Genomic DNA, 23,200 nt, shown 5'->3' on the forward strand with positions numbered 1-23,200 from the left:
ATTTATCTTAGCCAACAACTTATGTGGCAAAGAGGGTGGCTGTTTTAAGGGAGTTATAATGTGTTATATAGCATTTTACTTCTTGGATTCAAGTGCAAAACCAGCCCAGCTCACGCTAAGAGAAAACAGATAGCTGTTCAGAGGCAGTTGAAATCACTAAACCTATTGGGGAATGCTGTGACAGGAGACATCTAAGGCTTAATGTCTCAAATACAAGCTTCCTAAAAGAAGGGAGGATAAAAGGTGATCATGAGTTCTAAAAGCCTGTGACTTAGGTACTTAACTATGGATTCGTCACTTAAACTTTAGATATCTATGTGTGTAAATCTTGGCCATATGTAACAGTACAGAAACAACATAGCTTCTTCCTAAATAATACTGAAAGGTATTTGGATTTCTTTCATTGTCCCATGGTTTGAAATCATATGTCAAGTGACTTAATGTATATTATGAAGTTATATATGCTACACTACAGCAGCATCGTCTGCGAACAGCATGTCTCTGATGAGGACTTCCCGCACCTTAGACTTAGCTTTCAGCTTTGCAAGATTAAACAGTTTCCCATCAGATCTTGTGTGCAGCAAGATGCCCTCTGTTGAAGATCTAAAGGCATGCTTCAGGAGGAGTGCGAAGAAGATCCTGAACAATGTCGGAGCAAGCACGCATCCTTGTTTGACGCTGCTCCTGATTCTGAAAGTACCCGATAATGCGCCGTCATATTGGATGGTTCCTCTCATGTCTTCGTGGAACGAATGGATCATCTTGAGTAACCATGGAGGACAGCCTATCTTGTGGAGCAGTTTGAACAGACCATCCCGGCTGACCAAGTCAAAGGCCTTGGTCAGGTCGATGAAGGCTATGTAGAGTGGCTTTCTCTGCTCCCTGCACTTCTCCTGCAGCTGCCTTAGAGAGAAGACCATGTCAACGGTAGACCTCTCTGCGCAGAATCCGCACTGTGATTCAGGGTACACCCTCTCAGCAATCTTCTGGAGTCTGCCAAGGATGATGCGAGCGAACAGTTTACCAGTGACCCTTAGGAGGGAGATTCCACGGTAACAGGATGAATGATGGAAGGATTCCAAAAGACATCCTGTATGGTGAGCTAGCCTCTGGCAAAAGACCTCCCAGACGCCCCCAGTTGCGCTACAAAGATGTTTGCAAGAGAGACCTCAGAGAGGTAGACATCGAGCTGGACAACTGGGAGGAACTAGCAGACGACTGCAGCAGATGGAGGCAGGGGTTACACAAGGGCCTTCAGAAGGGCGAGATGAGGATCAGACAGCTAGCAGAGGAGAAGCGAGCGTACAGAAAGCACACTAAGGACTTGCCAGACACTCACCACATCTGCAAGAGCTGCAGCAAGGACTGTCACTCTCGTGTGGGTCTTCATAGTCACAGTAGACACTGTAAATGAAGTCCTAAATTGAAACTATAAAGGGCACAATCCATAGTCTACGTAGACTGAAGGATGCCTACTACTACTAGTACTACTACTATATGCTACACAAGCAATAAGTAGAGAAAAATGGAATTGCAACCATACATTTCTTTTCCTGTATCTGTTCTTCAGTTCCAGATCAATAAATAATGCAAAAATTCATAAGCAAGCATATTCAGAATAAATTTATGTTCTGAAGAGTTTTTGCCCTGTGAGGAATTTACAAACAATGTATTAAATTAAAACCATAAAATCTGCTTGCGTAAGAGGCAGTGCCTAGCAGACCATTTCCAGAACAATATTAAAAAAGAAAAAAGTCTGTAGTATTCCTATAGGAAGAAAATGGATGTATGTTTTCTGAGGTCCACATAATTGACTTCTCCTGGGACAGATTTTTTTGTCCCATTTTTTCTGTGGAGTGGTCCATAAAGTTACCTGTTCCACCTACACAGGATTACAAGGGTTTGAGCATCTGTAAAATTATTGTGAAGATGCTTGAAACACTAAATCAAAGGAATTGGTACTGGAAAATACCTATTAGGTCATGCAGTCAATCCTACAAGCTGTTCACTGTAAATTTTTGCAACATCCTGGCCTCTTCTTAAAGTGATTAGTAAATATTCCTGCTTCCATCTGTTCCCTGGGAGGTAGTTGCACAACCTAATAAATTGCACTGTCATTAATTTAGATTCTGATATTTAATCTTAATATTCTTCCTAATTTAATCTATATCAGACCCCAAACTCTGAGGCAAATTCCACATGCATGTGTTAAGTACTAGAATTTATAGCCATTGTGTCGGTTCTGGCCCTCTTAAGGAACAAAACTATTTCAGTTTCTTTCTGATTTTCATGTTAAATCTCGGCAGTACAGGGACTTCATTGTCAACAACCACGTTGAGTTAAAGCTGTAAGAAATTTCTGTACTTGCAGTGCAGTTCTCTGCCAGACTCCTCATAGACCTACAACTGTAGTCTACAGCTTTATAAAGTACCAAAGAATCCTTAAGTATCTTAAAGAAATCTCTTTGTATTGCCTTAATATTTTCTTCCCCTGCATGGAATACAGACAGGGGACTTTTTATGTTAAAAACTGTCATAATTATCTGTAAAAGAGAACCTTCACAAGGAAATAATACAGAATAAAGAAGCATTTATCAGAGAAATTGCCAATCTGCGTATAAGTTTTATGAAGAAGCTGTAAAATGTCATAACAAAGAATAGACTCTCAACTAGTTACAGATGATTCTTGACAACTCTGCGGTTAGTAAAGTTGCATATTCTACATGAGATACCAATTATTTTTTTGCCTGTGTAAAATGTTCATGAATATCGAGATGTGTTTCAATATGCCAAGTGTACAAGTCAGTAAAAAATGGCTAGATTTTTGAAAATGGAGCTCTTGAATAGGAAATGAGATTTTGTGATGTTAGAAGATCCTAGTCATTGGTCTTTGTGAATATGACAGCAGAGAATGGCTCCAATTCCCTAGTTCTTTTGATTTTTTTCAGATTAGATCATCAAATTAATCTCTGTATGGCATTGGAATTAAATAATCAAAAAAACCCAGAAGTGGCACCCTCTTTTTGATATAAGCAGCTAACCAACATTTGAGTTTCTGAGGATGTATCAGCTGGGAGTAGAGCTTGGTGAAAGTTAGGAATTTCTTTTATGCAGTTGTGTTTATTTGCAACAAATGTACAAAGTCTCTTGTAACTGAATGCAGAAAGAATCAAACATCAAGAAAGAATCTTAGCCTCCCAGCACCAAAGACACTTTTCCTCCTGCATGTGTGACTCAAACATTTCTCCCAGGTTTCTTACAGGATGAGACACTTGGCTTTTAGATGCTCCTTCTAGCTGACCCTCAGATTTTCACACTTTTTTGTGACGTTTGCCTTCCCTTCCACTGCTCACTGCCAGTGTTCCCTTTAATTTTTCTTCTATCAATGGGAGGAATACATTTTGTTATGTGCACCAAGGCATGGGTGGATATGCACCACCAATAGAGACACATGCTAGCCTCAGTGGGAGTAGTGGGCAATCTGCTAAGCAGCTGGGCAACACCTGAATCTCTCCTGGGTGGCTGCCCAAGTGTTCATCTTACAGGGAATACTGCTCACCTCCCTTGATAGTCCACAGATAGATACAGTTACAATGGTCAGCGCAACCCCTTGTCCAACTGGTTGTGAGCAGATTCTGTTCACCCTTGTTTTATGCTGGTGAGGATGAGGAAGATAGTGGTTAAGAAGTATAAGGAGTGATAAATTTCTGATGCAGGTTGAAAAACCTAAGATACTTAACAGTGAAAGAGAGGAAAGTAGATTTCCATTTAGTTGCATTGCATGGAGTTAGATCCCTGCATAGAGTTGTAAAGGAGAAACAGGGGTGCTATTCTAGTACATAGAATAAAGTATATCCTGAAGCAGAAATGTACCATCTAATTTAGGTGTCAAGCTGCTTGAATTCTGAATGTTTGCAACCAAGCTAGACTAGACTTGGAAAGTCACTGAAATTATTTGGCAAACATTATCATCATCATCATCATCAACAACAACAACAACCATGGGCTCAGCATCCATTGGTGTCTGATGCCTCTCTCACTATTTCCTTCCATCTTTCCCTGTCCAATAGAGTGGCTTAATTTCTGTAGACTAGCTCCACACCAATCTACTATATCATCTACCCACTCTCGGTGGGGTGTGCTTCTCCTATCCGAACTGTCCATTAGGCCAGATACCAGGGTCTTGATTTTTTTTCATTCATCATTCATTATGCAAATATGCCCAAATAGCTGTAACTTCTGTTGTATAACATGCAGTATGTTCTCTTTTGGCTGTTTCTTCCTATATAATTCCTTGTTGTTGACCTTCTCCATCCGTCCTATTCTCAGGATCTTTCTATAACAACTCCTCTTGAACACCAATATTTTTCTCTTTCAATATTTTGTTATCCCCCATGTCTCACATCCATACAACATACTGCTGAATACACATGTTTTCAAGACATTCAGCTTGTTCGTAAGCTAATTGCTTTGCTTTTCCAGACCTTACCCATTGCCTTCAAACTCGCTCTTGCTTTTGCTATTCTAGCCAGTTTCCTTCTTATAGTCTCGATCATATGTTACGTTACTCCTCAGATATGTGAACTTCTCTTCATTCTCTAGTTCAATCCAGTCTACACTGATCTTCCTTCCTATTTCCTTATCTCCAAATACCATTGTTTTTGTTTTATTAATGTTCATAATCAGCCTGTACCTCTTCCCTTCCTCGTTTAGCACCTGCACCATTTTCTCTAGCTTCTCCTCATTTTCCTCAGTGATAACTATATAGTCTGTGAACCTCAAGTTGATAATTCATTTCCCGTGCACAGATACCCCTTCTATCACTTTCTTGATCTTGTCCATCACTCTCTAGAGATGTGTGATATAGAGAGTCAGTGATAATGGATCTCCTTGTCTTGTACCTCTACTTGTTCTAAACCAATTTCCCAACTCCCCACATGTTCTCACCACTGCCTCTGCATTGTCGTTTATATCCCCCAACAACCATATCAGTCTGCTATCCACTCCATACAACTCCAGCACCTCCCAAGTCACTTTCTGATCTATACTGTCAAATGTCTTTTGAAAATTAATGAAGCATATGTAGATGTTCTTGTTTTTTCGTCGAGCTTTCTCCGCTATCAATCTTAGTGCCAATATCTGCTGTATGGTACTCCTATCTTAGTTGAACCCTGCTTGCTCATTCACTAGATGTTCTTCTTTCTGTGATCTTAGTCTCTCCATCAGTGTCATCATCAGCACCTTGCCTAGATGACTTGCTAGGGCAATCATTCTGTAGTTCTTGCACTCCAATGAACATCTTTTGTTGTGTATTGTCACTAGCACAGATCTTGTCCATTCTTTAGGTGCCTTCCTTTTAATTGGAGAAACACATCTCCTAGAACTGGATGGGACCTCGGGAAGTCATCTTGTCCAGTCCCCTGCCCTCTTGGCAGGACCAAGCACCATCCCTGACATCTATTTGTCTCAATCCCTAAATGGCCTTCTCAGGGATTGAACTCACAACCCCAGGTTTAGCAGGTCAATGCTCAAACCACTCTCTTTCCATGCTATATTAAATAGCCAGTGTATTTCTTCAATCATACTTTCTCTTCAGTATTTGATCATCTCTCCCATGATCTTATCATTTCCAGGGCTCTTGTTGTTTAGTCATTTCACTGCTTTTTCTACTGCCTCCTTTGAAATATCAGTCTCGCTCTCGATGCCCAGTGGAAATACCTTTTTCAGTTCTTCAGTCAGTCTCTCCGAAACAGTTGGGTCCAACTGTGCTTTGTACAGATCAGTGCAATATCTCATCCATCATTGCACAATTTTCTCCTTGCTCATGAGCACCTCTTTGTTCTCATCTTTGATCGCCATCTGCTTCAGCTACCACTTCCTATTAGTATTCCTAATCTTCTTCTATACCTCCCTGGTCTTACATTCTCTGTAATAACTCTCTATATCTTCACACTACTCCTCTAACCATATTGCTTTATCCTTCCTGGCTGCTTTCCTTACCTCATTGCATTTCACCCTATATAGATGTTCCACCCTCTCAGAAACATCTCTTCTGATCTCAGAAACATCTCTCTTTTCTTGGACCAACTTCAGTGTCTCCTGTTTAATCCACTTCTTCTTGATTTTCTCTTCTTCGGGAACAGTCTGCTCAGTTGCCTCTTTTATTGCTGTGGCTATCCCTTTGACTCTCTTATCTAGGTCTTTCTCTGTGGCCGCATTCCTAATCTTCTCTTCTAGCACTGCTCTGTACGCATTCCCTATTTCTTCTTCACCTACCCTCTTTACATCTCTTCTTTTCTTAAACTGTGTCTTTCACTTTCTTTTGAGTTTTAGCTTGATGTTTGTGATCACTAGACTGTGGTCTGAGTCTATATCCACTCCTTGGAAAGTTTGGCACTGCTGTACCGATGTTCCCCATTTTCATTTTATCAAAATCATATCTATCATTCTTGGACTTCCTGTCATGCAATCACCATGTCCACTTTCTACAATCCTTTTGTTGGACTCTTGTGTTGTAGATCACCATGCTCTGTAGCAAACTCTAGTAGTTTCTCACCTTGTTTGTTTCTTTCTCTGTATCCAAACTTTCCCATGACTCTCTCCCAACCTTTGTTATCTGTTCTAACCTTTGTGTTCCAATCTCCTCCAATAATCAATACATCTCTCTTTTGTATCTCCCCCAGCACCTTTGTCAAGTTTCTCTAGAACAGCTCAGTCTCTTCCTCCATACTATCTGACGTGGGTGCATACACCTGAATAACCGAGATGTTGAATGGTTTTGCTTCGAATCTCGCTACCATAATTCTTGCACTCACAAGCCACGTCTACAAATGCCGGCTACTTTGAAGTAGCCACGCCAACTTCAAAATAGCGCCCACCACGGCTACACGTGGTGGGCACTATTTCGAAGTTGACATCAACGTAAGGCGGCAAGACGTCAAAGTCACTATCCCCATCAGGAGATGGGAATAGCGCCCTACTTCGACGTTCCATGTCGAAGTAGGGAACGTGTAGCCGTTGCGCATCCCGCAACATTGAAATAGCGGGGTCCGCCATGGCGGCCATCAGCTGAGGGGTTGAGAGACGCTCTCTCCAGCCCCTGAGCTCGATGGTTGCTGCGTGCAGCGGCCCCTTAAAGGTCCCCGCCCCCTTCCTTCCTGTGCAGGAAGCTGAGAGAGCGTGCAGGTGGCAGCCCAGCCACGTGGCCGGCCTGCACGCCCCTCTGCAGCCACACCCCCCCCCCACCGCTGCAATCGCCACCCCCCAACCCCCCAAGCGCCCCCAGGGCACCCCCCCCCAAGGGGAGCCAGGGCTCCGAGCCCGGCAGCCAGGCTGGGAAGCGGCAGCGGGGCCCCTCCTGGACGGAGGCCGAGCTTCAGGACCTGCTGGGGCTCTGGAGTGAGGAGGAGGTGCTTCAGGTAATGGGGAGCAAGAGGCGGAACGCGGATGTGTTCGCTTGGCTGGCTGAGGGCCTGGCCGCCTGGGGTCACCCTGCCCGCGCTCCTGACCACGTCAGGAGTAAGGTGATGGAGCTGCGGCAGGGTTACGCCCAGGCCTGGGGTGCAGCCGGCCGATCTGGGACTGCCCCCGCCACTTGCCCTTTTTACAGGGAGCTCAGGGCCATCCTGCGCCCCCGGCACACCCCCTCCCCTCTGGCCACTCTTGATACCTTGGCTGACGAGCCCCAGCAGGCCCCTGAGGCGGAGTCCGCCCCGGAGGTAAGCCCCGCACCCCAGGGGCCCCCCCAAGAGCCCACCCCTGGGGCACCGGAGGAGGGGGAGTCCTCCTTCAGCGACGGGGGGCTCCGGATCTCGCTGCCATCACGGAGCTCCAGCAGGGGGTCCGCCCACCAGCTGTCCCCCAACCGTGGGAGCAGACCATCAGGTATGTACCCCCCCGGTGCACACCCCTGGGGTTGAGGGGCGGGGGTAACAGACATGACCAGGGCCCTCCACATGCCCAGATGACCATGGCTTCAAGGACAGCAGTGGCATGTCCCTCACAGGAGTGCATCAGCCCCTGCCCCCCCCAGCACGACAGTGCCATGCCCCATCCCTGGGGATGAGGGGAGCGGAACCTAGGGTCCCCCGGGCGGAGGGGGTGGGACACCCATCAGCAGCAGCAGCATCTCCCGGGGATGGGGACGGGGAACCAGCAGCAGAGGGGTGGGGAGACAAGGTCTACGGCTCGGGGCCCACACTAACGGCTGTCTCTACTCTTCTTCCCCCCCTGTGTTCCACAGCTGCACCATTGGAAGGACCGGAGAGTGCTGGCGAGGTGTCAGTGGTCCCGGAGAGCCCACCGGGGCCATCAGTCCAGGCCAGCCCCTCAGAGGAGCACCGACCGGCCCCAGGGCAGGGACAACAGCGGACCCAGCACCACCCACGGACGGCGACGGACCCCCAGCTGCTGGCAATCCTCTGTCGGCAGCTGGAGGTCTCCGAGCAGCGCCTGCAGGTGGAGGAGCAGCGCCTCCAACTCCAGGAGCGGGCCCTGGCCTGGCTCCAGGAGGCATGGGGGGCCTTTATGCGCACCTTCAAGCGCATCGCGGACTACCTGGCCCCCCATACCGCGCAGGCCGCCGCTCTGCTCCCCCTGCCTGCTCCACCCGCCGCTCCACCTGCTGCTCCACCTGCTGCTCCATCCGCCATCCGCCACCGAGAGCCCTACCGCCAAGGGGGACCTGGGGCCAGCTGGTACCCACCGGCCTTATCTCCCGGTCCACCTGGCCCCCAGCCAGCCCCGTCCAGGGCTGAGACCGAGGCGCGGGTCGCAGCCGCCCACCCCCAGTGCTGGACATTAGGGGCTGTGGGGCCCAGGACGTGGCTCCCCCCGCCTTTATATATATCTCCTTCAGTAATCATCTTCTTTTGTAAATAGTTTGTATTAGACCCCTTTTGTTATGTTGTTATGCTGATACCTGCCCCCCCATGTAAATAGCTCTCCCGTTCCTTGTCTTCCCCTTTTTTCTTTCATCTTATCTTATTTATAATACATATATATATATATTATTTATGTTGCCTGTAAATAGTCAGTTATGATAATAATAATAAGAGTTCAACATATATCTGGTTTGACGAACAAATGTCTGTTTTTATTTACAAGAAATGTGGGGGGGGGTGCTCTTGGGTGCTCTGTGGTGTGGGTGTAGGGGCAGGGAGTGTTGTGGAGGATGGGGGGGGTGCAGTGGGGGGCCTGCCAGTGTTCACCCTGTGGCCTCGTCGAACTGGGCCCACAGGGTCTCCCGGACCCGGGTCCCTTCAGGGTCCACCTGGTGACTGGGGGAAGCGGGTGGCTGCACATCGGCCCTGCCGGCCTCCACAGCCCAGCCCTGAAAGAATGCCTCCCCCTTGCTCTCGATGAGGTTGTGGAGGGCACTGCATGCGCCCACAATCTAGGGGATGTTGGTGGAGCCCGCATCAAGGCGGGTGAGGAGACACCTCCAGCACCCTTTGAGGTGGCCAAATGTGCACTCCACCACCTGGCGCGCGTGGTTCAGGCACATGTTGAAGCGCTCCTGGCTAGCTGACAGGTGGCCTGTGTAAGGGTGCATGAGCCAGGGCCGGAGGGGGTATGCTGCATCTGCGATTACCCAGAGGGGCATGGTGGTATCCCCCACAGGGATCTCCCGCTGTGGGATGAAAGTCCCTGCCTCCAGACAGCGGCACAGACCCGAATTCCAGAATACCCAGGCGTCGTGGGTGCTGCCAGGCCAGCCCACATATATGTCCAGGAAGCGGCCCCGGCTGGCCACCAAGGCCTGCAGGACCACTGAGTGGTAGCCCTTCCTGTTTAAGTAGCGTCCTCCACTGTGCTGCAGGGCATGGATGGGGATGTGGTTCCCATCCAGAGCCCCGAAGCAATTGGGGAAGCCCAGGGTGGCAAACCCCACGATGGTGGCATCCGGGTCCCCAAGCTGCACGAGCCTGTGGAGGAGCAGGGCATTGATGGCATGGACGACCTGCAGGGGAAGCACATGGGAGAGCACCAATAAGGGGTGTCCAGGGTGTGTGTGGCCCTCCCCTGCCAGGGCTCCCCTCCCCTCCCCTCCCCTGCCAGGGCTGCCTCCCCTACCCCCGTGGGTCCTCTTACCTCCATGAGGACAGCCCCAAAGGTGGCCTTGCCGACGCCAAACTGCTGGCCCACGGATCAGTAGCTGTCTGGAGTGGCCAGCTTCCAGACAGCGATGCCGACCCGTTTCTCCACGCTGAGGGCACACCGCGTGAAGGTTTCCTGATGCCTCAGTGCAGGGGTGAGCCACTGGCATAGCTCCAGAAATGTCTGCTGGCTCATGCGAAAGTTCTGGAGCCAGCAGTCATAGTCCCACTCACTGAGCACTAGCCGCTCCCACCAGTCGGTGCTCGTGGGGTAGCTCCACAGCCAGCGGCATGTGCGTTGGGAGGGGGGGGCTGCAGGGTTTGGGGTTGCTTCCTCCTCCCCTGGGGGCAGCTCCTCTTCTGTGAATAAAGGGTGGTACCAGCTGCCTCCTGCATGGCATCGAGCAGGGCAAGCACTGCTCCTGCAGGGGTGGCTGAGTGGACCTCTGGCGGCTGCTGCTGCTGCTGCTGCGGCTGGGGGTCCATGACTGCGTTGCCCGAGGTGTGCATGCCTATGGCTCTGTAGACCGTGTGCTGTGCAGGCTGAGTGTGTCTGGGAGGGGGCCTTTAAGGGAGCGGCTAGCTGTTGCCCCGGAAGTGCTAGTCCGCCCTGTGACCCTGTCTGCAGCTGTTCCTGGCACCCTTATTTCAATGTGTGCTACTTTGGCATGTAGACACTCCCTGCAGCGCCTACTTCGTTGTGGTGCTGCCCAATGTCGACGTTCAACGTCGACGGCTCCAGCCCTGGAGGACGTGTAGATGTTATTCATCGAAATAGCTTATTTCGATGTCGCTACATCGAAATAAGCTATTTCGATGTAGCGTTCACGTGTAGACGTAGCCACAGGCTTGTATCTTAATAATGCTCCTCTAGCTCTTGTGCTAAGAAGGAATCTGACTCCTGCCTCATGCTTTGTCTCGTTCCCTGACCAAATGACTTCACAACCACATGTCTCCCAATGCTGTGCAAGACATCTGTGCTAGTCCAAGTATATTGCATCAATATCTCTCCATCTCCTTCTGAAGCAGGTCTAATTTTCCCATCGCCCACAGTGTTTAGTGTTTGGACATTCCATGTTCCAGTTGATAACATATGTGTTAGTTGTAATTTTCTTTCAGTATCCAACTTATCAACCCAACCCTGATCACTCAATTGGTGACGTGGACCTTGTCTATCAGGGCAACGTCCAAGCCGGCATCTTTTATCATTTAGTCATACTAGCACCAGGTTTCATTCGTATTGTTTCATGGTCAGCGCACCATCACTCATTTAACCAACCCTCATCCTTTACCCAGGCTTGGGACTGACAAGGAACCCACAGAGGCTTCGTGGTGAAGTTATTTGGCAAACAACGCCGAATAATGAATAAAATGGAGAAAATTATTATATTCTTGCAGACATATAATGACCATGAAAGAAGGTAAACAAATCAACTAGTTATAAATTAGTCTTCCAGTAGCAGTCAAGAGTTTGACATATCATTTCACCTGGCCAGTGCTTTTTAAAGTGACAATGCCCTTTTTCCCACATTATGTACAGTCCCAATCATGCGGCAATTGAAGTTGGGGTAGAATTCCTTTAAATCAAAGGGAGTCAGAGGAGGTATTTTTCATAAAATATGCACACTTTTGCTTCTTTCTCTGGCAGATTTTCTAACATTATGGATGCCTAGAAATGACAGATTACCTAGGCCATTTCCCTTAAATATTGCTTTATGTGATTACTGTCTATAATAATTCCTACATCTTCCTTTATTAATAGATACATATCCATGCTGACCATTTCAGCAGCTATTCTAAGAGAAGGAAATTATTTTTCTTTCCATGTAATACTCTTCGCATACTTCAATATTCACCTTTTGTGGCTTCCTGAACCTTTCTGAGGATAACTAAACCCTATCAAAGGATTATAAGACTGAGCAGGTTGCATTCACCATAAGTTACTAAGGCTATGTTTACCTGAAGAGCTATTTCGGGATATGAAACACACCCAGTATTTCAGAGTATTTCGGTAACCCTTTAACCACGTTGCAGGAGGAATAAGGGATGCATCAAAATAGCCTATTTTGAAATTTACTCAAAATAGGATACACAATTTGCATACCTTATTTGAAGTTAAGGGCACAGTAGCTGTAGCCTAAATGACTAGCTGTACTGAAAGTGTCAGATGATCAAAGCTATATGGAAAAAAGCAGGGAATGAAAGATCACTCTGGCAAAAGGAATCTCTGCCTGTGAGTTATATCTCTGTTAATTGAAGAGGTCATTGCTGATAGTACTCTCGACAGAGATTAAAAACATTTGGCAATATCTTAATTCTTTTGTCTACTTGTACAATTCCTTATATCAGACTTCTTTCCCAAATATTACCCTATAGGAGAGAATAGTTTTGAAATAACTGGTGGATGCACTCAGACTTTCGAAGGCTTGAATAAAAACGTGTCTCTTTTGCTCACCTTCCTCATTTATGAGCATTAGGTCAGATTTATTCATGATGGAACTTCATTAATTTCAAGACAATCATAGGTTTCATGAAATTGTCTGTTTGTGTTGTACACTGTGAGAACCAAAGAGTAATCAGGAAGGTCTGCTCAGGTTTTCAGGATGATATCCACCCAGATCTCAAAGGTTCTTGATCTGTATTTCAAAAGAAATGTGGCAGGTATATTTTTATAAATTGTATTAAAACACTTAGAATAAGCTTCTACTAATATAAAACTAAGAAAAAATCAGCATTGCAACAATCAAATCATAATCGCATTGGGCTTGTCTACACTACCACCCTCCTTCGAAGGAAAGATGGTAATGAGGGTGTTGGGAGTTTACTCCCAAATTTTTGAGGAATAAAGGGACTTCGAAGTTGCACCAGCACTTCCAAGTACTGGCGAGTGAGCCGCGGCTAGACACGAGCCAGTACTTTGACGTTTAAAATTTCAAAGTTGCTGCGGGGGGGAGGAATTTGCTTAATGAAGTGCTACATATGCCGTGCAGCACTTCATTAGTAAACTCCCAACACCCTAATTACCATCCCTCCTTCGAAAGAGGGTGGTAGTGTAGACGCAGCCATTATCAAGTAATTTCAGATTGAGATTGGAATTAAATAATCAAATTAATAATAAAATTCTCTCAGCATCTTTTGTATGGTGTACACTTAAGCAGAAAAGAAGTGATAGAAAATATTCTTTATGCCAAATACAGATAAGTTTTCTTTAAAAATGAAGTAAAATGTATGCTTTCTTTTGTTGTGGGTTCCAATTGTCATAGTGTACAAACATTTTGCTTAAAATTTTCCATCGGATTGCTTCATATTTGTCGTCAGATTTTGTTAAGCTCACAGTTTGGGAGTACATGCTAGTCAGGATTTGAAAGATTTGGGAGGCTAGTAGCAACTTTAAGTTCCTCTGCTGAAGTCAGGTACTTGGTGGCTATATGATGGGACTGTAGCTGCTTCATACCCTTGCAATCCTTCCCTTTGCTTCTGAATATTGAACTTCTATGTGCCCCATCCAGGAAATGTAAAAGTGACAGTAAATTCATGTAGCCATCCAAAAAACATGGATGGCCATTTGAATGATGTTCACTGAAGAGAGCAGCTATTTTGTTATTTGGCCAAATTCTGCTGGTGTAATCAGGAGTGATGGGCAGGGACGGGTCATTCCATTTTGTGATGGATTTCAGTGTTTCAAAAGTTATTTCAGTTCAGAATGATCATGAAATTTTCCATGAAAAGGACTGGACCCCAGCCTCAAAACAACACTAAGTTGTCCCAGAGCTGTGGACTTGGAAAGCTCTGGCAGCTGAAGATCTTAGAAACAATGTCTGAAAAATGTTTAGATTTGAGTAATCAACAAATTCCAACTCAAAAATGTTTCATCACAATTTCTACAGCCAGCTGTAGTAATCTGGCTATGCCTGCATAAAATTCTTCTCTGCAACTGCAGTAAGATACATTATTCAGTGCTATAAATTGATGAATGGGTATTGTTCAAAAGCAGCTTCCTTCCACACAAAAAGTGCCACAGTTCAATGGCACGTGAAATGACCTCAATTGGGTCAGTGTGGCAAGTGCTTTCAAGTCTTTGAATTGTATTTTATTCATGTGCAGAGCCAGTCAAATACACTTCAAAATTTGCAGGTTTGACAATCCACCCCACCTCCCAAAAAAGGGGTGGGGGTGTATATATTTTTGTCTGGCTGTATGTCCAGCCTTTATTTTGGAAACAGTCTAATATACAAATACTACCACCTACTCGTGCCACCCAGGGAGTGGTAAAGTATGAAATTAAATCCTGTGCAGTCATCCAAGAGAAGAGAGAAAAATGCATAAAAATATTTTCCAGGATTAAAATATGACAGTTGTTCCATTGGCACTGCTCCTTTCAATGTCCAACTCCTATAATTCTGGAAGAAAGCTTAAATATCTGTGCCAGTCATGCATTGTTAATGGACCATTAACACTTTTATGCACAGATTTGATTACCTTGGGTCTCATGTATGGCATGACAGTCATTTGTATTGGTCATAAATGCTGCAGCTGGATTTAAAAAGGGGCTTGATAATTTTTGCTCTCTTGCCCTTTTGTTACTGAATTTCATGGGCTGCCACTGTCTATGGAATGAAGTAAAAGGGATGCTGGAACAATTTTTATGGGGGGGCGGTATTGGACAAACTGTAAACCTGATGTATAATGGACACCGCTCCACGTCAGGTTTGTGTACCACACCTGCTGCACCTCTAATTCCAGCACCTTTATGAAGTAGTTCTTTTTCTTGTGTGACCCTTGCTTTCATATTGGGAGTAAAAAGGAGGGACTGAGACTCTGAATGGGTAAATTTAGAACTCTAATACCTCACAGAAGTCCCCTCTGACTCTTCTTTCCAGGAGAAATAATCCTAGGCTTTTGATATTTCTTATCACATTGCCAGCCCTGCCATCTACATGTAACAACCTTTTGTTGGCTGTCTTCCCAAAATCTGTCATGGTGAGTCTAGCGACAGCCTAAAATACTATTATTTCAAATACTTTATAAGAAGTCTGGCAATTTTCTATCCATTTGTAAATGTAACCATGTTCTTCACCTTCACTATTCAGAGTAAAGGAAGGTTAGGACCATGATATGTACTGCTCTAGATATATTCTCAGGGATAGCTAGACACATTGGTGTCATACTTCCTTTGCGATGAAGGAAAGAAAACATCAACATTCGGTTTTACCTTCTGCAATAAACAGTAGCCATTTCAGGTATGTCTGTACTGCAGTTAAAAACCTGATTCTGGCCTAGGCTTGTGAGGCTTCAACTAAGGGGTTCTTTCATTGTGCTGTGGATATTAGAGGTGGTGCTGAATCCCTAGCATGAGGATCATCTTCAGCAAACCCTTCTTCCCTACCCCTCAAGAGCAGCAGAAACATGGCCCTCACTTGCCACGTGCATTTCTTTCTGAGGTTGAATTTCATTTGCCCTTATGCTGCCTGTCTCTTTCATACAATGAACATGATCTGGAATGTACACAGTCCTCTGTGGTTTTTATTCACGAACAATTTAGAGTTGTCAACAAATTTCCGCAAGTTGCCAATCCTGCCTCTCCCAAATCATGAGTACTCTTGAACCTCCGTAAACCAGCAACCTTGGGAAATAGGTTATGATGGATTATGGACCATGGTTGTTTGGGTAGACTTTGTGCTTTGATGGTGAAAATGTGAACATTTGTAAAGCACTGAATTTTTATGTCACATGTAGCACGGACAGCAATGCATATGGGGGAACAGGAAGGGGGAGAGGGCTCAGGGACTGGGAGAGTGGAAGATTATGAGGGAGTAAGGAGAAGAGCACTTATCTGGCACCCTGCGCCTCGGGACACATGTCACTTCCACACACACACACGCTGTCACCACTCCCAGGCACTGCCTCCCACCACTATGGGAGCAGCAGGGTAAAAGCTTCCAGGGGAGCATTTCACTATGCTGATGTTCCCACAGCTAGGGGAAAGGAGGAGAAGCAGCATGCAGAGCCACTTCCTCCTTCCCCTGCCAGGGTCTGACCCAGGGTGATCCTGGCTTATGGACACTTGGATTACAGCTATTCAAGTGTATATTAAAGAGCTTGGATAAAATACAGGCCACTTGGGCTTCTTCCTATTAACCTTTCTGAGAACTGACTTGTCTGTTCACTGTCATTTTGTTTCCTAGTTAACCTGTTTTTAATCCCAGGAAGACATTTTTGGCCTTTTACTTTCTTACTGTTGTCTGTCACTTATAATCTCTGATCCCAGGCTTTGAGACTATCAAAGTAAATTATAACTAATAGGTCACTTTTTTCTCCTGAGCCGTGTCTACACGTGCACGCTACTTCGAAGTAGCGGCACTAACTTCGAAATAGCGCCCGTCACGGCTACACGTGTTGGGCGCTATTTCGATGTTAACATCGACGTTAGGCAGCGAGATGTCGAAGCCGCTAACCCCATGAGGGGATGGGAATAGCGCCCTACTTCGAAGTTGAACATCGAAGTAGGGACCGTGTAGTCATTGCGCATCCCGCAACATCGAAATAGTGGGGTCCGCCATAGCGGCCATCAGCTGAGGGGTTGAGAGACGCTCTCTCTCCAGCCCCTGCGGGGCTCTGTGGTCACCGTGTGCAGCAGCCCTTAGCCCAGGGCTTCTGGCTGCTGCTGCAGCAGCTGGGGATCCATGCTGCATGCACAGGGTCTGCAACCAGTTGTCGTCTCTGTGGATCTTGTGTTGTTTAGTGCAACTGTGTCTGGGAGGGGCCCTTTAAGGGAGCGGCTTGCTGTTGAGTCCACCCTGTGACCCTGTCTGCAGCTGTTCCTGGCACCCTTATTTCGATGTGTGCTACTTTGGCGTGTAGACGTTCCCTCGCAGCGCCTATTTCGATGTGGTGCTGCGCAACGTCGATGTTGAACATCGACGTTGCCAGCCCTGGAGGACGTGTAGACGTTATTCATCGAAATAGCCTATTTCGATGTCGCCACATCGAAATAGGCTACTTCGATGTAGGCTTCACGTGTAGACGTAGCCCTTAAGTCCAGCATTTTATGAGTCTTGATTTCCTTTTCTCCTTATTAACCCCAAACAGAAACCACGTTGGTTTGACCTGATCAAGTTATATTTATCTCTGTGCTTTTCTAGCCAGTCCTTAGCTTGCCCATTAACTTCTGTGGTAAGATTCTCACATTTTTAATTATCATTCTGTCTTTGGCTCCTTGATTAAAAATAGGCATTACACATGGACACTTTTAAAATATAGATAGAGTTGTGGTCTGTGTCAGCCTTTGTCTGTGTCTGTTTAACACTTCGTTGCCTTCAGAATCATTGCATGAATGAATACCATCTAGTCAGGTGATTTACTAAGCTTGAATTTCTCAAGTGGCTTCCTAAGGTCTGAGTTTAGAGAGATGATTCTTGGTCAACAAGAAGTTCCTTGCTTGGAGATACTTATCCCTAATGTCTTCTGAGCTCTTGTTTGGACATTTGTTTTTGGAGATTCTTTTTCCAAAATGTTTCATCTTCTGCCCCTCTTTCCTGGAGGAACCCTGCTTCCCACCACCACCATCAAAAAAGACTGTTATAAATATTTACTTTCCTGGCAGGCCTTTGAGTGAGCATTTCTCAAAATATTAAAACATTACTTTTCAGTGTGCTGATGGCTGATGTTCAAAAGCCACATCTTTGGGGAATGGGGAGGACGTGCTCTTTATTTTTAATATTATTTAATATCATCATTATCTCAATCCCAATTTTGTCAGAGGTTGGAAATGGATGTCAGGAGAGGGATTGCTTTCATTATTACCTGTTCTGTTCACTCCCTCTGGGGCATCACCATTGGCCTCTGTTGAAAGACAGGACACTGAGCTAGATGGACCTTAGGTCTGAGCCACTGTGGCCGTTCTTATGGTACGTTAATCCTCTGCATGAAACAGATGAGCTTGGCATTCTAGCTTGTCAAATATTCACTCTCAAGCGCAGCTGAATTCATATTTTTGGCAGCTAAACCTTTCCAATGGCTGTCTATGAAATATAGAACCATACCCAATTAGATACTGTGTCCATCTCTTCCACTGCTGTGCATCTGATTGTGCCCAGCACCTGAGAGTTCAAAGAGAAATCCCCATAGCTGGATTTGGATAGGGTTGGATAAAATTCAGATCATACAACTAGTCACTCGTTTATATTGAGCAAAAAAGACATCCTTCCTCTTCATTGCAGGTTATTAGCTTCCACAGTGAAACACGAGATCTAATGGCCTGCTTTTCTGTCTGCTTCTATTTCCTAATCATAATTTCTTGTCAATGTGTCTGCATGTGGCACTTAGAAACAAAGTAAAAAAGTAAACAAAGTTACCAGCCCTTATTAAGCTTTTTTAGCTTAAATAAATAAATAAATAAAATCTGTGGAACTGACTTTAGCTGAATTTGGTGGCTTTTGTAATGTGGATCTCAATCCATGGGCAACAGGATAGATAATGTCTTGCTCCTTGATGCTTACCTGAAATGGTCAGTTTTATTATGTCTGAATGGAAAACTCAGACATGGACTATTTCTTCATCTGTGGCAGGGCTTCTGTGTGCAACTGTAATAAAAATAAATAATGAAAGAAATATCAACTCCATTTCGAGGTTTTGATAGGGTCAGAAAAACCAAAAATTACCTCTTTTTGAGGAAAAAAAGAGAAATTAGTGCTTCCCTTTCTAAAGAACAACAGAAAGAGAAGTGGTGCATATGGTTGGAGAGGGGAGAGGTGTGTAAATTTAGGTCAGTCTTTAGCTAAGCAGGCTTGCTTATCCTGTGCTCTGATTGGTTATTTTCCCTAATCACAAGATGCCTCTAAGAGAAGTTCTCCTTTTTGCTTTTCAGTTCTCCTCAAAACAAGATTCTGAGACACCTTAAAGAATGTTATTTTTCTTATGGTAGGTCCTTATCACGTTCACAAAACTGAGCCTCCTTGAAATATCCTAAAATGAGGGCCAAAAGCATGATGCACCTAAACCCATCTTATAATATTTTGGCCTAACTGCTGCACAATTCCCTCCCTTAATACTCACACTGAAGGTGAATGCTTAAGGTTAGTTAACACTCTTTTGAACTCATAATGGCAACTGTTCCCCAAAGGTTCCCTTGATCACTAATCTGGCAACCTCAGAGAGACTGACACATTTTGGAGGGCAAAGACTGTCCTTTTGAATAGCAGCTTGCACAATGGGGCCTAGGTCCACAGCTGAGACTCCTACCCCTAAGTGCTAGAATAACAACGTTAATGATTAGTAATCATTTTTGCTTGTTTGCAGCCACATCTGAACTGACTTGTAGTGTTAAATCTCTCTTATCTTGGCAGTCATTTGATAATGAGTAAGATGTCTTCATGTCACCTTCTTGTTTGCGAGTCCGTTGATGGCTGATCAGCCCAATTCTGGAGCCGCAGATCTTATCACAGGAAGGGCAGGTGTTGGAAGTTGCTGGGAGCCTCTCCTTGTCTGCACTGTGGCAGGACCTCTCAAATGGCACAACCCCCTCATGGATTACCGTTCTGCACTGGGGACAGTCTTGGGCAAGGTTCTCCCAAGTGTCAACACCAACGTTGCACTTTTTCCTGTGTGCCTTCAGCATGTCCTTATATGTCACTTCTACTAGCCCCACAACGCTCCTCTGTCCTTCCTCCAGTTTTGAAAACAGAATCTGTTTTGGGAGGGGCTGATCAGATATCTGAAGCATGTGACCAGTCCAGCGAAGTTGTTGATGAATGATAATAGCAGGTTCCAGGACACTATTGTTCATGTGACTATCCTCCCAAGAGATATTTAGAATTCTCCTGAGACAACATTGATTATATTGTTCAAGTACCTTCAAACGATGCTTGTGTGTTGTCCAGGTTTCACATGCATATAGTAGCGTTGGAACAACCACTGTATGGTATACAAGGAGCTTCGTCTTGGGATAGATGTCCCAGTTCTAAGACCCTTTGTCTCAGGGGGCAAAAGCTCAGACGATGCTGGATTTCCGCATCAATGTCGACTTTAGTGGAAAGATGACTTCTGAGGTATGGGAAGTGCTCCACATTTTCCAGCAGTTCTCCATTGACTTCCATAGAAGGTGCATGGGATTGTCCCATCAGTGCAGGTTGGTGGAGCACCTTTGTCTTTTTGGCCACGTCTACACATGCACAGTCTTCCAGAAGAAGATCTTCTGGAAGCTGTCTTCTGGAGGATTGACTTCTGGAAGACTGCATCTACATGTTAAACACATTCTGAAAGAGCCACCCCTTCTTCCAGAAGATTGTGACTCCACAGCCACAGATGCTCTTCTGGAAGACAAGGCAGAAAACACCACAGGTGGGGTCCCACAGGCAGAAAGTTCTTCCGGGGACACCAGCCATGCACATGGTTAAAGGGCCCCTCCCAAACAGCCCTGTCATGCACATGCTGCTGAGGCCTGCCATGCTGTTTACAGCAAGGCTAAGCCTGTGCCTAGTTTTGACCCTCAGAACTCACTGTCATGGACCCTGAGCAGCTGTAGACCTGCAGAGTTGCCCTGACCCCACTGTGGGCATTCTGGCCACCCTCCCCTGTCTCTTAAGGCTCAGGAGACCTATGCCATGGGGCCCCAACCCACCATGGCCCTTGACAGACCCCCGTCCCCCAGGCTATCCAGCACAGCTGGACTCACACCACCAGCACTGACTGGTGGGACAAGGTGGTCATAGATGAGTGGGATGGTGCGTGCTGGCTGCAGAATCTCCAAATGAAGAAGGAGACATTCCTGAAGATCTACAGCTGGCTCGCCCCCATCCTTTCATAGCAGGACACATGGATGTGGCCAGCCCTCTCCATCGAGAAATGCATGGCCCTCACAGTCTGGAAGCTGGCCACCCCAGACAGCTACCACTCTGTTGGGCAATAATTCAGGGTGAGGAAGCCCACTGTTGGGTCTGTCATCCTCAAGGTAAGGCAAGCTCTGTGCCCTGGCCCAGTTTGGGGAATGTGGAGGGGTCTGACTGGCAAGGAGGAACCCTCAGGGGCTGGAGGTGTGAGGGGGTAGACCAGAGGGTCAGGGAGGCTTAGCCCCAGGGGCCATGGTCCTTCACCCATACACAGGCCCACTGCTGGAGGTTTAAAATGTAACATGGGGTGGAGATCATGGGGGGTCATAAAATGGGGTGGGCATTCCAACTTGGATACAGGGGAACAGGGATGGGGATGGATGTGGCACTACTCCGGGGATGGGGTGGAGGGCCATGAGCCCTGGCACCCACTGGTATGTCTCCTGCCCCAGGTGTGTGGTCCCCATTTGGGCATGGAAGGGGCCAGGAGCATGGGGAGGTAGAGATGTTGGGGCCACAGCATAGGCCTCAGCAGGTGGGGTTCGTGGGGTCCATGGCCACAAGCTAGACCCAAAGGCTTCTCAGGGTGGCTAGAGCCTCAGGGGCATTGAGGGGAGCAGGGAGAGCAGCTCAGCAAGGGCTCTGTACACCGTGCAGAACGTTCCCACAACCTCCCCTCATGTGTCCCAGAGTCAGACCAGTTCTGCCTCATCCAGGGCCAGCCACTTCCCAGCAAGGGTATTTTGGTGCAGGAGGGTGGCTGTATAGTCTGTTGCCCCCTCACCATGGCCCTGTCATCAAGACCTCCAGGTATGGGCCTGCTGGACTGCAGGTGCTGGGGCTGCTCTGGGCCTGGCAATTCCTCTTGCCTAAATGGGGCTGGAGGGCTCTGGGCTTCTGGTGCGGTTGTCCCGGCCCTCGGATGGTGCTGCTGTAAAACAGGAAGGTGGGGGTAGGGAGAGCATTAGGGGGTCAGCACCACCTCCTGGCTCTGGTTGCCGTGCCCCTTACCCCCATGGACAGCTGCCCTCCCCCGCCCCAGACCTGAGGAACAGGTATGTCCCAGGGATGCCCCTGTAGCAGTTGGCCTATGTTCCCTGCATGCTGGCCCAAGCCACACATGGCCATGGTGCACCCCTCCCAGGAACAGGCTAGCAGGTGAGGGGAGTGTATTCAGACATTGGGGAGTCCCTGCCAGAGGAATATATGGGCTGGGTGCAGCTGGGCACCCTCAGTTGCCCCATCACAAGCATGCAGCTTGCAGGGCTCTCCACAGGGGAGGGTGCCAGGTGTTACCTGCAGGTGAGCCTGTGGCCCCAGGGCACACTTTGGGGTGGGATGTCTGGGGTTGGACCATCACATGTGGGCCTGGATGTGCCCCGCCGTCCCCCGGGAATGCACCATGGTACACACTTACTGAAAAGTCAGGTGATGCCCCAGCCGGAGGTGCCCTGGCTTCTGGAGGTGGAGGGCAGCTCAGTGATCAGGGACCCCTCCAAGGACTCATCCCCAGATGGAGCCTCTGGCTACAGGGTGCCAGGCTCTGTGGCTGGTCTTTGGCTGGACCTGTCTGCCCCTCCAGCGTGGCAGGGAGCTCCAGTGCTGCCGTCTCCATGGTGTTGTGGGGTGGAGAGGTGTCATCCACTGCCAGGAAGTCCTGCAGCTCCCTGAAGCAGGGGCAGGTTTTTGGGATCTTTCCTGACAAGCGGGTGCTGCCCTGGGCCCTCATGTACCCCTGCCTCAACTCCTTCACCTTACACTGGACCAGGCTGAGGTCCAGAAAGGGTGGCCTCAGGCACCCATGTCATTTACAAGGTGTATGAAGGCAGGGGCAGTCCTCCAGTGCCCCATCTTGTCCTGGAGGACCTCTTCATCCTTCCAGACTCCCAGGAGGTCCTTTTTGTGGGCTGAGTGGGGTCATGGCTGCCCTCAGCCAGCTACTTGGGGATGCCCCAGGGGGTGTCAGGTATCTGGCTGCTAGCCATCCATTGGGCTCTGGGCTCTACTGGTGCTGCAGGAATACACATGCTGTCTATCTTCTCACTCTCAGCTTCCTGCCAGGGGGTCTCTGGGACCTTGCATCTTTAAAAGCAGCCAGAGCCAGAGACCATAGACCCCTACTGGGGCTGCCTGGAGCATCTTCAGTCTCCCACTGGTCACCACCATGGCAGACTGCTCTTTTGGAAGAAGGGGCCACAGAGCATCTACACGTGTTCTTCCAGAAGAATATTACAGAGGAAGGTGCTCTTCCTGGTTTGGAAGCAATGTACAGAATCTG

The sequence above is a fragment of the Carettochelys insculpta genome, chromosome 1, assembly GCF_033958435.1.
Source record: "Carettochelys insculpta isolate YL-2023 chromosome 1, ASM3395843v1, whole genome shotgun sequence".
In the NCBI taxonomy this organism is placed as follows: Eukaryota; Metazoa; Chordata; order Testudines; family Carettochelyidae; genus Carettochelys; species Carettochelys insculpta.